This window comes from Kogia breviceps, chromosome 4, assembly GCF_026419965.1.
Source record: "Kogia breviceps isolate mKogBre1 chromosome 4, mKogBre1 haplotype 1, whole genome shotgun sequence".
NCBI lineage: Eukaryota > Metazoa > Chordata > Mammalia > Artiodactyla > Physeteridae > Kogia > Kogia breviceps.
This window is the reverse complement of record NC_081313.1, coordinates 99,331,934-99,347,918: the sequence shown is the minus strand read 5'-3', so window position 1 is coordinate 99,347,918 and position 15,985 is coordinate 99,331,934. Positions and strand designations below refer to the sequence as shown.

Below are 15,985 nucleotides of genomic sequence, written 5' to 3'. Positions count from 1 at the left end.
AAAAAAACATGCAGCTGGAGGAATCAGACTCCCTGACTTCACACTATACTACAAAGCTACAGTAATCAAGACAGTATGGCACTGGCACAAAAACAAAAATCCAGATCAATGGAACAGGATAGAAAGCTCAGAGATAAACCCACGCACCTATGGTCAACTAATAATCTATGACAAAGGAGGCAAGGATATACAATGGAGAAAAGGCAGTGTCTTCAATAAGTGGTGCTGGGAAAACCGGACAGCTATATGTAAAAGAATGAAATTAGAATACTCCCTAACAGCATACACAAAAATAAACTCAAAATGGATTAAAGACCTAAATGTAAGGCCAGACACTATAATACTCTTAGAGGAAAACATAGGAAGAACACTCTTCGACACAAATCACATCAAAGACTTTTTTGACCCACCTCCTAGAGTACTGGAAATAAAAACAAAAATAAACAAATGGGACCTAATGAAACTTAAAAGCTTTTGCACAGCAAAGAAAACTATAAACAAGATGAAAAGACACCCCTCAGAATGGGAGAAAATATTTGCAAATGAATCAACAAAGGATTAATCTCCAAAATAAATAAACAGCTCATGCAGCTCAACATTAAAAAAACCAAACAACTCAATCCAAAAATGGGCAGAAGAACTAAATAGACATTTCTCCAAAGAAGACATAGAGATGGCCAAGAGGCACATGAAAAGCTGCTCAATATCACTAATTATTAGAGAAATGCAAATCAAAACTACATTGAGTTATCACCTCACACCGGTTAGGATGGGCATCATCATAAAATCTACAAACAACAAATGCTAGAGAAGGTGTGGAGGAAAGGGAACCCTCTTGCACTGTTGGTGGGAATGTAAATTGATACAGCCACTATAGAGAACAGTATGGAGGTTCCTTAAAAAATTAAAAATAGAATTACCATATGACCCAGCAATCCCACTACTGGACATATACCCAAAGAAGACCATAATTCAAAAATACATATGCACCCCAATGTTTGTTGCAGCCCTATTTACAATAGACAGGTCACGGAGCCAACCTAAATGCCCATTAACAGATGAATGGATAAAGAAGATGTGGTAAATATATACAATGGAATATTACTCAGCCATAAAAAGAAGGTCATAAATACTGGGTCATTTGAAGTGCCATGGATGGACCTAGAGACTGTCATACAGAGTGAGGTAAGTCAGAAAGAGGAAAACAAGTATTGTATATTAATGCATATATGTGGAATCTAGAAAAATGGTACAGATGAAATGGTTTGCAAGGCAGAAATACAGACACAGATGTAGAGAACAAATATATGGACACCAAGGGGGGAAAGCAGAGGGGTGGGGGGAGTGGTGGTGGTGGTATGAATTGGGAGATTGGGATTGACATATATACACTAACATGTATAAAATAGATACCTAATGAGAACCTGCTGTATAAAAATAAAATAAAATAAAATTCAAAACAAAGAAATAAATAGAAAGAGAATATTTTAAAAAATAAAATAAAATAAATGATGCCAATAAAATTTACCTGGGATCCTCTGTAAATATCAGACAACTTGCCTTTTTTTCTATCATAGAGACAAGATAAGTCAGACTATCTAATAAATGGTCAAAGAATTTGACAGCTCAGAGCCACCTGATGTTTGGAGTATTAAATACATGCTTTAAGAGGGATGTGAATACAGATTGATATCACCAAAAATTTGGCATTGGGGCAGTGTCAAAGAAAAACTGCACTGATGGAGTTAAACAAGCAAGGAAGACATCATTCAACACTGTTGCTTAGGGGTCAAGACTACTGCAGTCAGGGAGAGAAATTGAACTTAACTGTGGAAACAAAAGGCAGGAGAGAACATTAAGGCCACCTTGGTCAGAAGGTAGAGGCTGGGTTTGGAGAGAATTCGGAAATACGTTCCCCTCCTAGCAGAAGCACAGTCATAGGGAAATGAGAACTCGGGACATGTAGTATCCTATTTTGTTACTGGGAAAAGAAAAACGGCTTTTCTCTCAATCTCTGCTTGGACTCTTGGCACTAATGTGCTAGTAAAGGGTTAACAACTTCACCCCCCCCCCCCAGAAGAAAACAGAACCTTTTTTTGTAGGGTTTGTTCATTTCCATGCTGTAAATTTTCCCAATATGACCTATTTCAAGCTATCAATTTAATGACACTGCAATGTGAATTTGGGAAGAAAGGCTCACAATCAGGTTTTCAGAGGTAGAATCAGCCAACTTAAGCACATCACACTGCTTTTTAGCCATACACACTGACAAAAAATGAGAAGCATCTAAAAATAATAATAATATATGCTAAGGATCCAACTCCTCATTAATGAGACTTTAGACAAGTACACAAAGAGAAGTTTAGGGTAGGAATAGCTTAAGAATTATAACACAGACATTAACTCATAACACCTTACAAATTGCAGCTTATTTAATTCCCATTACTGAATTCTGATAAGGAAACCGAGGGTCTCAGCTTCACATAACTAGTAAATGGCCAAGCTGGGAATGGACCAGAGGACTAACTGCTTCAAACCCTCTCTCTCCATGAGTTCAACTCTGAACAACATTCATAAATCCTTTTCTCACGACCTACATCTTCAAAAATATGTCTCACCTAGAGCCCACAATTCTTACAGGTTGAGATATCTTTTAAGCATAAACACACCTCAGGATGTAGAAAATATGAAAATTTGTCGTTGAGGGACATCCTTATTCAATTAGCATCCCTTGCATATAAATGGGAGATATTCTGACATGATCCAATGGAAGAAGAAAGGAGTAACTTTTTGATTTGGTAGGAGACAGTTAAAGAAACTTCAATAGTTTGAAGCCCTATTGTAATAGATAGGAAGGCAAATGTTAAGTCCAAAATGAGAAGAGAGGCAAAAATAAAGGCCCCTGGAAACAATAATCAGCTGACTTATTCATCTTTGTATCCTTCCGGGTCAGAATGTGGCTGAACTCAGAGCAGGTGCTGGATACTAATTTGAAGAAAGGAGAGAGAATTGGAGGGAAAGCCAGATGGAAGGAAAGGTAGAAAGAAAGACAAAAGGGAAAGATAAAGTTCAGGAGGGAGTGAGGGGCACCTGGTGGGTGTACTTTTTAAAATGTGAAGAGTGTCCAAAAATGGAGTAAAAAGGCTGTCACAGCAGGGAAATGTGGCCTGACTTTGACATTCACCTGAGCACTGGCTTCAGCAGGCCCACAACTGACTAAATGTTATTTGTAATCTTCACCTTGCCCACCTTGTCACAAGATGGAACTCTCTTTGTCACACCCATTTATAGGACATAGTTATTAAATACTGTGCAGGACAAAGTATGTTCTCATGACTTGTGTGTGTGTGTGTGTGTGTGTGTGTGTGTGTGTGTGTTAGTTTTACTAAATTGTATCTGTCCATTCCATAACTTTCCAAATTTGTTGGCATAAATTTATTCATAATATCCTATAATTTTTTTGAGTAGACCTTTATTGGGGTATAATTGCTTCACAATACTGTGTTAGTTTCTGTTGCACAACAAAGCAAATCAGCCATATACTTACATATGTTCCCATATCCCCTCCCTCTTGAACCTCCCTCCCATCCTCCCTATCCCATCCCTCTAGGTCATCGCAAAGCACCAAGCCGATCTCCCTGTGCTATGCTGCTGCTTCCTACCAGCCAGCTGTTTTACATTTGGTAGTGTATATATGTTGATGCTACCCTCACTTTGCCCCAGCTTCACCCTCCCACCCCATGTCCTCAGTCCATTCTCTATGTCTACCTCTTTATTCCTGCCCTCCAACCAGGTTCATCAGTACCTTTTTTTTTTTTCTTTTAGATTCCATATATATGTGTTAGTATATGTTATTTGTTTTTCTCTTTCTGACTTACTTCACTCTGTATGACAGACTCTAGGCCCATCCACCTCACTACAAATAACTCAATTTCATTTCTTTTTATGGCTGAGTAATATTCCATTGTATATATGTGCCATATCTTCTTTATCCATTCATCTGTCAGTGGACACTTAGGTTTCTTCCATGTGCTGGCTACCGTAAATAGCGCTGCAGTGAACATTGTGGTACATGCCTCTTTTTGAATTATGGTTTTCTCAGGGTATATGCCCAGTAGTGGGATTGCTGGGTCATATGGTAGTTCTACTTTTAGTTTTTTAAAGAATCTCCATATTGTTTTCTATAGTGGTTGTATCAATTTACATTCCCACCAACAGTGCAGGAGGATTCCCTTTTCACCACACCCTCTCCAGCATTTATTGTTTCTAGAGTTTTTGATGATGGCCAATCTGACCGGTGTGAGATGATATCTCATTGTAGTTTTGATTTGCATTTATCTAATGATTAATGATGTTGAGCATTCTTTCATGTGTTTGTTAGCAATCTGTATATCTTCTCTGGAGAAATGTCTATTTAGTTCTTCTGCCCATTTTTGGATTGGGTTGTTTGTTTTTTTGTTATTGAGCTGCATGATTTGCTTATAAATTTTGGATATTAATCCTTTGTCAGTTGCTTCATTTGCAAATATTTTCTCCCATTCTGAGGGTTGTCTTTTGGTCTTGTTTATGGTATCCTTTGCTGTGCAAAAGGTTTTAAGTTTCATTAGGTCCCATTTGTTTATTTTTGTTTTTATTTCCATTTCTCTAGGAGATGGGTCAAAAAGGATCTTGCTGTGATTTATGTCATAGAGTGTTCTGCCTATGTTTTCCTCTAAGAGTTTGATAGTGTCTGGCCTTACATTTAGGTCTTTAACCCATTTTGAGTTTATTTTTGTGTGTGGTATTAGGGAGTGTTCTAATTTGATACTTTTACATGTAGCTGTCCAGTTTTCCCAGCACCAATTATTGAAGAGGCTGTCTTTTCTCCACTGTATATCCTTCCCTCCTTTATCAAAGATAAGGTGACCATATATGTGTGGGTAGTGTCATAGATTAATGGCAGCTTTTTGGATGCAACCATTGATAAAAGATTTTTTCTGGTCTTTAATAAAGTACTGTTCCATGAAGGATATTATAATCTCCCAACATGGTTCTTTTGTAGAGTGGTTCAGTTTTTTTCCATTTGCATACTTTTCTTTTGTTATCCAAACAAGAATACTCTCTGAAGTACACCTAGATAGCAGTGTAGACTTAGGATTGTTAATGGATTTTTAATTGTCAAAGTTGTTTTTTAACTTAGTAATTATCAAGGGTTAAGTATTTCTCCATTAGTAAGTATTCCTTGAACAGAGAAAAACATTTATGTTATGAGCACTTTTATTATAAAAGAATGTAATACTTCTCAAATCCCTGTAAGACTTAATGTTATTAGTTGATCATTTTTCCAAACCCTCAGTAAACCATGCTCTACTACAATTGAAATCATCAGAATCAGCTGCTCAAGTTTGAGAAACGTATTTTTAAAAGCAGAGCTATTTTGATTGTATAAGGTGAACAATGTCATTTGTTCTTTAGTTTAAAATCAGTAAAAAGTATTTTTCATGCTCTTTTGCCTTCTTTTTCTCTTTATCTGTTCAGAATAAAAATGATTATTGTCAGTAGGCGCTAAGTACCTCAGGAAAAGTAGAATCTCTTGACAGAATGTGCTTCAGCTGGATAAGGGGAGATGATGGACTAAACTCATTTTACAGGATGAAGCTCCCAAAATAAACCAGAGGAAGACATCTGGGATCTGTTGAATGAGCTGCTGTGAAGATAAGGCCACAGTCCTGTGCCTTAAAGGAATGAGACCTGGTAGCAGCAGGCAGTTGCCAAGAGAATTTAACAAATTTAATCACCTCCTACTTTAGTAACCCTGAATTCACTGAAAGGACACTAAAATGGATTTATTCTTTTAAAATTTAATTTAATAAAATTTCTGAGGCTTTTGCTGCTTACAGAGAGAAGCTATGTTTAGACATTCATGCACATCAGAGGTGATGATCAGTATGACACTCATCAATCAGGAAGAACACTAGTGACGGTACTAATTCAGGGTCCTGGAGGCACCCTGAATTATACCAGGCACTAATCCTTCAGATACTGAATCATGGAGACTTGGGAGATCCCGGATAGAAAAGGTTAGTGAATATCTACCAAGTTCAGTGTTTATTATCAGTGTCTTCTAAATGAATATAAGCCCCATACAGCTTTTAATTTTGTGCGTATTTATTCCTTCTAATAGATAGTATTCCTGTTCTTTTTGACTAATGCCTATTCCTTCCTATCCTCTTAACCCTGATACATTTTTTTTTAACATCTTTATTGGAGTATAATTGCTTTACAATGGTGTGTTAGTTTCTGCTTTATAACAAAGTGAATCAGTTATACATATGTTCCCATATCTCTTCCCTCTTGGGTCTCCCTCTCTCCCACTCGCCCTATCCCACCCTTCTAGGTGGTCACAAACCACCGAGTTGATCTCCCTGTGCTATGCAGCTACTTCCCACTAGCTATCTATTTTACGTTTGGTAGTGTATATATGTTCATGCCACTCTCTCACTTCCTGATACATTTTTAATCAGGCAATATTTCCCTGCTATCCAATCACAGTCTTTAGATACTGTGCCCTTATGTTTTCTTCTCACTTCATATTTTGAGAGTAACTCACACAATGACACAGTTGTCATGGAATATAAAGTGATCCCCCTGTAGGTTGCATTTTCATCCTTCATTTCACTTTTTCTCACCATGGAGTTTGCAGATCACCCCCACTCTTCCTCCTGCAAATGCTGATTATTAAACTCACAGGAAATGTTTAGTCAACTTACTTCGCAAGCCAGAAATTGACTGTCATATGCAGAAATACATAAAATGGCCACAAAAAATCAATATGAATATTTACACTCCCATCCTCTTCCCACACTCACCTTCATCTTACCTCATGGAACATTTTGCTCAGAATATTTCTCCCCTCATCTGCTTAATTGCAAATAAAATTAATGGGGATAGTATTTGGGGGCAGGGAAGAGAACTAGAATGTGAATACTCATATCATAATTCCTGTTACACACATACATCTTGAATGTGATTATCTAAACTGACTGAGATAGTAATACCTGCGGGGTCTTGTATGTCATAGATGTTGAAAGGAGACTTGTGAAAAAAAATGAACAGAAAATAGCTCTGTCTAGGAAGAGTTCTCCATTCACTAGACACCTCTGACCTTCCCAAGTTATCAGTGCTACGTCACATTGTGAAGTCAGCCACGAGTATAGCCAACGATCAGAACTGGAAAAGAAACATTAATGAACCAAACTCCTTTAGATCCGCAGATGTTTGTTGCAATACATTCTAGCACTATTTTTTCCTCTTTTAACTCAATCACCTTTGCACAGAGTCAGTGCAAAGCTGAAGGAAAAAAGAGCATTATTAAATTCATTCAGTAAATGCTTTTCAGTACCTACTATGTGCTGACACTGAATCACTCAAAACCCTTTTGAAAAGTAGGTAAAGAAAGATGTACCAGGCACTGGTCAGCCATTAGAGATGCTAGACAGGCAAAGATGATTATAGTACAGTATTGATAGGCACCAAGATGGGGACAAATGTTTAGGGTATTAGCTATCAGAGCAACACAGGATGACAGCCCATGCAAGGATAGGGGATAACTTTGGAAGTTTTTTGGAGGTACTGATGCTGAGCTGAGTAGCAGTGAGCCGCTCAAAGGGAAGAGGGAAAGGGTGCTCCAGGCAGTGGTGGTTTAAACTAGTTATAAAGGAAACAGGCTGTAAAGTTATAAAGGGCAAAGGAGGATCAGAGAACTCCCTGGTTTAATAACTACTGGGTCATGGGCCGCCTTAGAGAGAATGAGAGAGTGGAAAAGAAAAACAAAACAAAAAAGAGCACTTCAGTACTTAATAAATTGCATTTTATCTGCAAAATTTTGGTGATACACTCAGGGAACTCTATTTCTATAAACCTGGAGTGATTCTAGACAACTAGACAACTAGAAACATTCTAGACAACTAGACAACTAGAAATTACTAGTTGTTGCAGGTTGTAATTTCCAGAAGCAGATACCATGTAGAGTATGGGGTACAGGATGTTCATAAAGGATCAAAACTTATGAAAGAAATGGTGAAACAAGATAGAGAAGAGGAAGAAGTCAACTATGAAGCAAGCGCAAGGAAGCCCTGACCACCCCAGCAGGGAGTCCTCGAGTGAGCAGTGCCTCTGGAGTTATGTGCATGGGCCAAAACGGCCATGTCTTTATCCCTCTGCCTCACTCAGTTACAAGTGGGCTACCCCAGGAAAGGCACGACCTCAGGCAAGGCAGCTCTCAGCCACTGAGACAAATTCTCTGAAACTGGGCAGCAAGCCCTTCCTTGAAGGGGGATCTGGGAGGCACATCTCTGGATCTATTACAATAGTGTTCCCTAAAAGTATGTCCTCCTCCCCTTCTGGGTGAATGCAAGATGGTGCTTCTCAGCCCCTTACAGATGGGATGGGCACCTCACTCTTCGTGGACAATGGAGACCCTACTTGGGAGTCTTCTGTTTCTCTCCTCCTGCACCAAGGAGACTGCATGTTCCATATGGTGGAGCTAAAGGATAGAGGAGCCTTCCTCCACCTGCATTGAAGAACAACTACATGGACGTGATTCTGAAGAGTTCAACCTTCAGATAGATGTAATGCAGTGAGGAATTGTGATAAGCTCTTAAGGAAGATGGTGACATGATTAGATCTGCCTTTAGAAAGATCAGTTTGGCTACAATATGCAACATTTTTGAAAATTGATGAGGCTGGAGGCAGACAACTCATTAGCTCCTACTTTTTGAGACAAACAGGATGACAAGGGGAAAGGATTTACAGTCAAGGAAAGAAAGTAAAGCTACAGCTAAGGATTAACTGTACTATTTGATGACAGATTGGATGGAGGTCAGAATACGTAGTCTGGGGTGTGAGGCTGGGTCTTCTATTGTACTTCCCATAAGAGCAGCTTGATAGGACAATAATAGCAGCTAATATTTATTAAACGCATTTGGGCACCAGTCACTCTGCACATCACTGTGCATGCATTGCCCCCTCTTCTCAGCGGTCACAGTTCTCCTTTCTACTCTGCTGACAGAAACCCAGCTCTATTTAGGAACTAGTTTTTTGTATATCTTTAAGGGGCTTCCCTACACCCAGGGGTAGATGCTCATCAGTCTATGCCAGCCATTATAATTTCATTTCCCTTATCAGTGATTTGTTACACATGGTCATGTATTAGAAAAACAAGACAAAGAGGAAAGTCAAGTGAGAGGCCTCTGGGATTGTTTTCCTCATAATTAAAAATGGAGAAATAAAATAGGGACTCCCTTCTTCCTGCCTTTGGCACTGCCACATGAGGCCTCTATGTTAGGAGCTACTTGTATTCTTTTTGTGCCCAAAAGGGGAAAGTCAAGAGACTCCCAGAGTGAGTGACCAGGAGCCCTCACATCATGGAGCTGAGCAGGTAACCAACTCCGATAGACCCGACCTTGGGACTTCCTGTTATGCGAGGTAGCGAATTATTCTCGTTGTTTAAGCCACTTTTAGTTTATTTAGTGACTTGCACCTAAAGGATCCTCGCTGATACACCTGTTTTAGTGTTATTATCTATGTTTGAAGGAGGTAGGAGAAGGAGTGAGGGGATAGCCCAAGCTCCGCAGATCTACCAGCAAGAGTAGGAGATCCTCTCATGATCTTGGTAGTCACCCTAGTGGTAGTACTAAAAGCTTAAATGCCAGTATTTGGGAAAATAATTTGCTTTTTTCACTTTCTTTTCCCCTGAGACCTGACCTCAGGCTTTCACAATCTCAAGTTTTCTTCTCATTTGTAAGACATCCTTTGTTTCCAGGGATTTTGAAGCCATAGCTTTTTTCTTCACTTCTTGCTCTGGCCCTTAAATATTTCAATGGCTCCATTCACCACATTAGATGAAAAATGTCATTAGCTCCGAATAATTGTTAGTGGCTGTTCAAGAACTGACTATAGAAATTCAACCTTTCCCTAGTGACTGGTGTGCAATTTTGTGACACTTAACAGGGTCCTATGCTCTGTAGATCATAGGACTGGGAATGGCTGTTACTATGGCTGCAGATTTTCAAGAACTGTATTCTTTTGAACAGAAGACCCTGCAACCAAATTCTCAGATTCTGTCTTTTGTTTCCACAGTCTTATTTTTGGCTCAGGTGAAACTATGTTTTCCAACAGGATAAAATTGTTTATATCTGTTCTTCCTTCAATAAATACAACCTCAAATAGTATAACCTTTAGAAAATGCGTTCTTTTCATTTTAACTTTATAGTAGTTATCTAATGAAGGCAAGATATTCCTGAAGGATAGACAAAACAGGGAAAATCGTGTGTTCCAAACCAAAAAAGAAATCAGAGAATGTTAACCAAATTTTAACTTGATTGAAATCTTATTTTGCAGAGTTTTATTTTATTTTCTTTAGTTCTAAATTGAGTATTAAAGCATAGAGCAGAATGATAGCAATACATTTTCTTATCATAATACTATGTATCCCAAAATGAAGTACGGTATTAAATATGTATTATATTCCTCTATTGGGGTTTGCATCCTATGTCTTCTCAAAGACTTTCCTCAAACACTCCCTCTCCTGCATCAACCAATTCTCAGTTCCTGAAGGAATATTACCACCAGCATACAAACAAGCACTAATATTGGGTTTTTAAAACGAATCAAATAAAACCTTCCATGACCTTGACCTGAATCATCTTCCTACCACTGTTCCATTCCTTCCTAGTTCATTGTAAATTGTTTTGACAAATAAAAAGTCATGTCATATGATCTTCTACATCGGTCCAATCAAGTTTCCATCCCTTCTATCCCAGAGAAAAATCTTGTCAGGGTCACAAAAAAAAGTATGCAGTTGTCACCGTTCTTTCCTTAACCAGACCTTTCCATTGCTTTCAACATAGCTGCTCACTTTTCTTCCTAAAACTCTCTCATCTCTTAATGTCTAGGACCCCATGTGCTTGTAACTGAGTGCCTGCATTGTTAGCTGCTTCATCACAGTCTCCTTTGCTGGTTCCTTTTCTCCTCCTCAATCACTACATGTCCTGGGCTCTCTAGGCAACATTTTTTTAGGCTTCAGCTTTAAATATAACTTGTTTGCTATGACTTCCACATCTGTACTTTAAGATCCAAACATGCCCTGCAACTCCAGAATCATATATCTAACACCTTGCTGGATATTTGTCTTCAGGTGTTTTAAAAAGCATCTTAAAATTAACACAGCCAAGATAGAACTCTTGATTCTCATAGAACTCAACTACCAAACTAGCTCCTTTCAGATTAACTTTTTTGAATAAATAACTCCATCCAATTTCTTAAGCCCAACTTTCAGGGATTTTCCTTATTTCTCACTGTCCATCAGAATCCCCACTCCCAAATGTAAACATATAAATTATCCACATATCATGTAAAATTTGCCTTCAAAACATATCCTAAATCTGTCTTCTTCTTTTCCATTTCTACTATTTAAACCATAATTGCTCAGATTATTCATGGCACTTTAGCTAGTCCCCTGTTTCCATTCTTCTCCCAACACAATAGTTATTTTGTTTTGTTTTTACTCATTAAGTTTATTGAAGTGTGATTTACATTCAATAAAATAGAATCTATTTTAAATTTACAATTTGGTGAGTTTATCAAATGTATACACCCATATGATCATCAACCCTATCAAGATACAGAATATTTCCATCATCCCCCACAAAAAAAAAAATTTCCTTGTATCCATTTGTATTTTACCCACCCTCACCTCTGGCCTAGGCAACAACTGACATGCCATTACTATAGATTAGGTTTACCTATTCTATGATAGTATATACATGGGTTCATATAGTGTGTGTTCTTTTGTGTCCTAGGTAGCTCAGTGCATTTTTTGAGATTCGCAAACGTGTCTAGTAGTTTGTTTCTTTGGATACACCACAATTTGTTTAAGAAAATATCAGAGAAAATCTTTGTGATCTTAGAGGATAAAACTACTAAATAGGCTATAATAAAAAATTGACACCATCATGATGAACTGCCCAAAATTAATGTTAGCTTACAGCCCAGGGAGATGTTGCTAGGGAATATACCAAAGAAACCATCCATTCTAAAAATCACATAATCAAGAGGATGTATATGTCTAAGCCTGTTCTTCAGTGGAGAAGTAGTAAAGTATAGTAATTAGTTTAAACATAATTAGTAGATCAACAGTGAGTTTTGGTGAAAAGAGATTATGTTTTCTGGGATAATCACACACAGGTGACAAGCTAAAAATGGCATAAAATCCCTTGAAATTCTTACATAAAATTACAAGGTATCTGATGCATCCACAGTGGAAACAATATGCTCCTCCAGTTAAGGAATGGAAAATTAATTATAGGGCATTTCCAAGTAATGTAATCAATACTAGTGTAGTATTAAGCAGACAGAAAGTCCTGCTTTCAAACTGAAATTGCTTTCTATTATCTTTAATAAGTGATGTGTGTACTTGATAGTCTGGATAACCACTAAGGAGTCATTTCCACAATACGCCTCCATTTAATGTGAAATCATATGGAAGGTGTCCCAAACAACTGTTCAGTTTCTTTTTATCAGTTAAGCCTTAATTAATTTTATTTTATGTTCCACTTGTTGAATGTGCTCTTGGAAAAGACTTTGTTCTGTTGTTGGGTGAATTATTCTATGATTTCAGTTATGTCCTGCTGATTGACATTTTATTCAAGTCTTTTATCTCCTTAGTAATTTTCTGCAGAAATTTCAACTATAATTGTGGATTTGCCTAATTTTGTTTATAGTATTTTTCAGTTTTTGCTTCATAGATTTATGAATCTGTTATTAGATACATATTCAAAATTATTATATTTACATGTTGAACTGACACTTTTATTATGAAATGCTCCTTCTCATCTTTGTTAATATTCCTGGTTGTGAGGACTTCTCTGTATATTTTCCCATCATTTTACTGTTAGATAATCCATAACTTCATATTTAAAATGTACTTCCTCTAGATGACATACAATTGGATTTAGCTTTTAAATCCAGTGTAATATTCTTTGGCTTTTATTTGGAAAGTTTAGAGCATTTATAATTAATCTAATAATTTACATGGTTGTTTTAAAGTATGATTTGGCTATTTGTTTTCAATTTGTCCCATATACATTTTTTTGAGTTTTATGGTTTTATTAAAACAAATACAATATGCATACAAGCTGTCTATTCATTTTCTTTGCTGTGCAGCTTGGCATTGGGATTGATGACTCTGATGACCAGCTAGGCTGCTCTTTCCAGAATGGCTTTGTGGTTCTTGGAGGAGACGTTGTGAGCAATCTCAGCACAGTTAAGATTTGTTGCACATCAGCAGCATTTCAATCTTCTTTACATTGTGGACCAGGAACTCCCAGAAGCCACTGGACAGCATGCACTTTGTTTTCTTGTTTCTCCAATAACCAATGCTGGGCATCAAGATCTGGCCCCTGAATCTTCTGCATGCCTATTGTCAATGCCCCTTTGCTTCTGCCAGTTCCATATAATTTTGACATATCGGTCTGACTGGTGTTAGATGGACTTTTTGGTCCTCTTTTTGATTATCTTTGGCTTCGTGAGAGGTCTGAGGGCAGTCATGATGCCAAGGAGATGGCTGTCACCTTCGGAGGCAGCATCAAGGAAGAGAGTAGCCCATATTTTTGTTCTTTGTCCCTGCATTCTTTCTGACTATTTAAATATTTTCATTATTCAGTTTTTCTCTACCATGGTCTTACTAGCTATAACTTTTAAGTTTATACAGTAAGAGCTCTAGGATTTGCAATATGCATCTTATCACAGTCTTTCTTCAAGTAATATTATGCCTCTTCAGTTTTAATGTAAGAAATGTATAACAGTACATTTCTATTATACCCTCCTCTTCTTTATACTTTTATTGTCAAATAATCTACATCTATGTGTGCCATAAACCCAACAAATATATTATTTTTTAATTTAAACAATAAAATATATTTTAAAGAAATTTAAAAATGAAAGAATTTTTTTTTAATTTACCCACAGTTACTATTCACAGTATTTTTTATTTATTAGTGAAACTCTGGTTTACTGTTTCTTCAGTCTGAAGAATCTTTGGTTTCTTCAGAGATTTGGGTGATGAATTCTCCAAGTTTTTATTTTCCTGGACATATTTTTATTTTAGCTTCATTTCTGAGGGATATCTCTGGATATAGAACTCTAGGCTGACAGATTGTTCAACTTTTTAAAGATATTGTTCCAATATATTTTGGTTTGCATTGTTTCTGACACAAAGCCAACAACTTTCTTATGTTTATTCCCCTGAATTTCATCTTTTCTCTGACTGCTTTTAAAATTTTCATTTTAACAATGATTTTATAAAATATGAACTACATGTTTTTGGTTTTCTTTTTTCCTTCTTGGAACTTTTTGAGCTTCTAGGGCATGTGGCCTTATAATTTTGAACAAATTTGGAAAATGTTAGTCCATTATATCTTCGATTTCCCTCTACCTCCTTTCTGGACCTCTAATAACACTATTGTTAGAGTTCTTAGGGTCATCCTACTGTTCACCAAAGCTAGATGTGTATTTGTTTCAGTATCTTTTTTTCCCTCTATGCTTCTGTATGGATAAGTTCTATTATGTCTGTAAGCTCACTGATATTTTTTCTGTGGTCTTTGATCTGCAGAAAAGTTTATCAATACACACAATGTATTTTAGGTTCTAGACATTCTATTTGGCTCCTTTTAATATATTGTATTTCACTCCTCTCTATGTTCACGTTTACATCAACTCTTGAACGATCTGGATATTTCCTACTTCCCAGTGCTGAGGTACCTGAATTAAAGGTCAGAAGTCGCTTAGGTAAAATACTGAGGAATTACTGTTGTACATTTGTCCCCATAAAAAATGATCCTTCATCACAGGCCTCTCTTTTAGTCAGTGGGTTCATGGTCTGAGAATTGGATCACATCTGGAATCTAGGGGAAAAAATTGTGACTTCTTTTTTACTGTCATTTTATTATTTTTTTTATTAGAGCATAGTTGCTTTACAATATTGTGTTAGTTTATACTGTAGATGCCAGAGTGTTAAATTTTGTTTCACAGGATAATGCTCTCCTATTGATAAACTCTCTCATCTCCAACTTTCTTTTTGGTTCTGTTCCCCTTCATTTAGCATCCTCAACATCCAATCCTGTGCATCTACTCTTGTTGCCTCATGGATATTGGTACGTTTTAGCCAAATCCTGCAGCAACAGCAGCACATTAATTTTCCTCATTCCTTAGCAAGGCTAATAGTTCTCCATATGGATGTTCTAGGATTGGTGCTGGTACTATCTTAGACCAGGTTTCCTGAAAATGGAATTTGTAATGGGAAAGTTGATGGACAATGTTCTTAGGAAGTTCACCTGTAAGAATGTGAGAAAGGCAGGATCTGGAAGAATGAGAAGTTGAATCACAATGTACAGTTGACCCTTGAACAATGAGAGAGTTGTTGAACAACCCTCCACACAGTTGAAAGTCTGAGATAATTCAGTTGGTCCTCCCTCTATGTGGTTCCTCCTCATATGCAGTTCTGCATCCATGGATTCAACAACCACAGATCATGTAGTACTGTAGTATTTATGACTGAAATGTATTTAAATATAAGTGGAACTGTGCAGTTCAAACCCACATTGTTCACAGGTCAACGGTAGTTGCAATTGAGCCTTGAGGTGATTTACAGAAAACCGTGGAGCTTGGTGGGCCCTTTAGAGTTGTCCCAAAAAAAGATAAGGATGCCAGGTGTTTGAATCTCTGCATTTATAATCACTGTCCACAAACTTCCTTTATCCACTGCTTACCCAACCACAGGAAGGAATGTAATTTGAACAAATCAGCTCCTTGGTACCAAAGAAAAATCCCACCGAATGACTTAGCTTTAACTTTTCCATCAGCAGTTGGTCGTTAGGTCCTAAAGAGGTGACCTGGGCAGAAAAACCAATATCCACTATAGACACAAAATGTTGAAAGCAGTTCCTTC

General features: G+C 37.3%; 1 pseudogene; it reads right to left on the bottom strand.

The window, feature by feature from the left end:
- Positions 1–13,179: 13,179 nt before the first annotated feature.
- LOC131754366 (large ribosomal subunit protein eL32-like) lies at positions 13,180–13,587 on the bottom strand (annotated as a pseudogene).
- Positions 13,588–15,985: the final 2,398 nt, after the last annotated feature.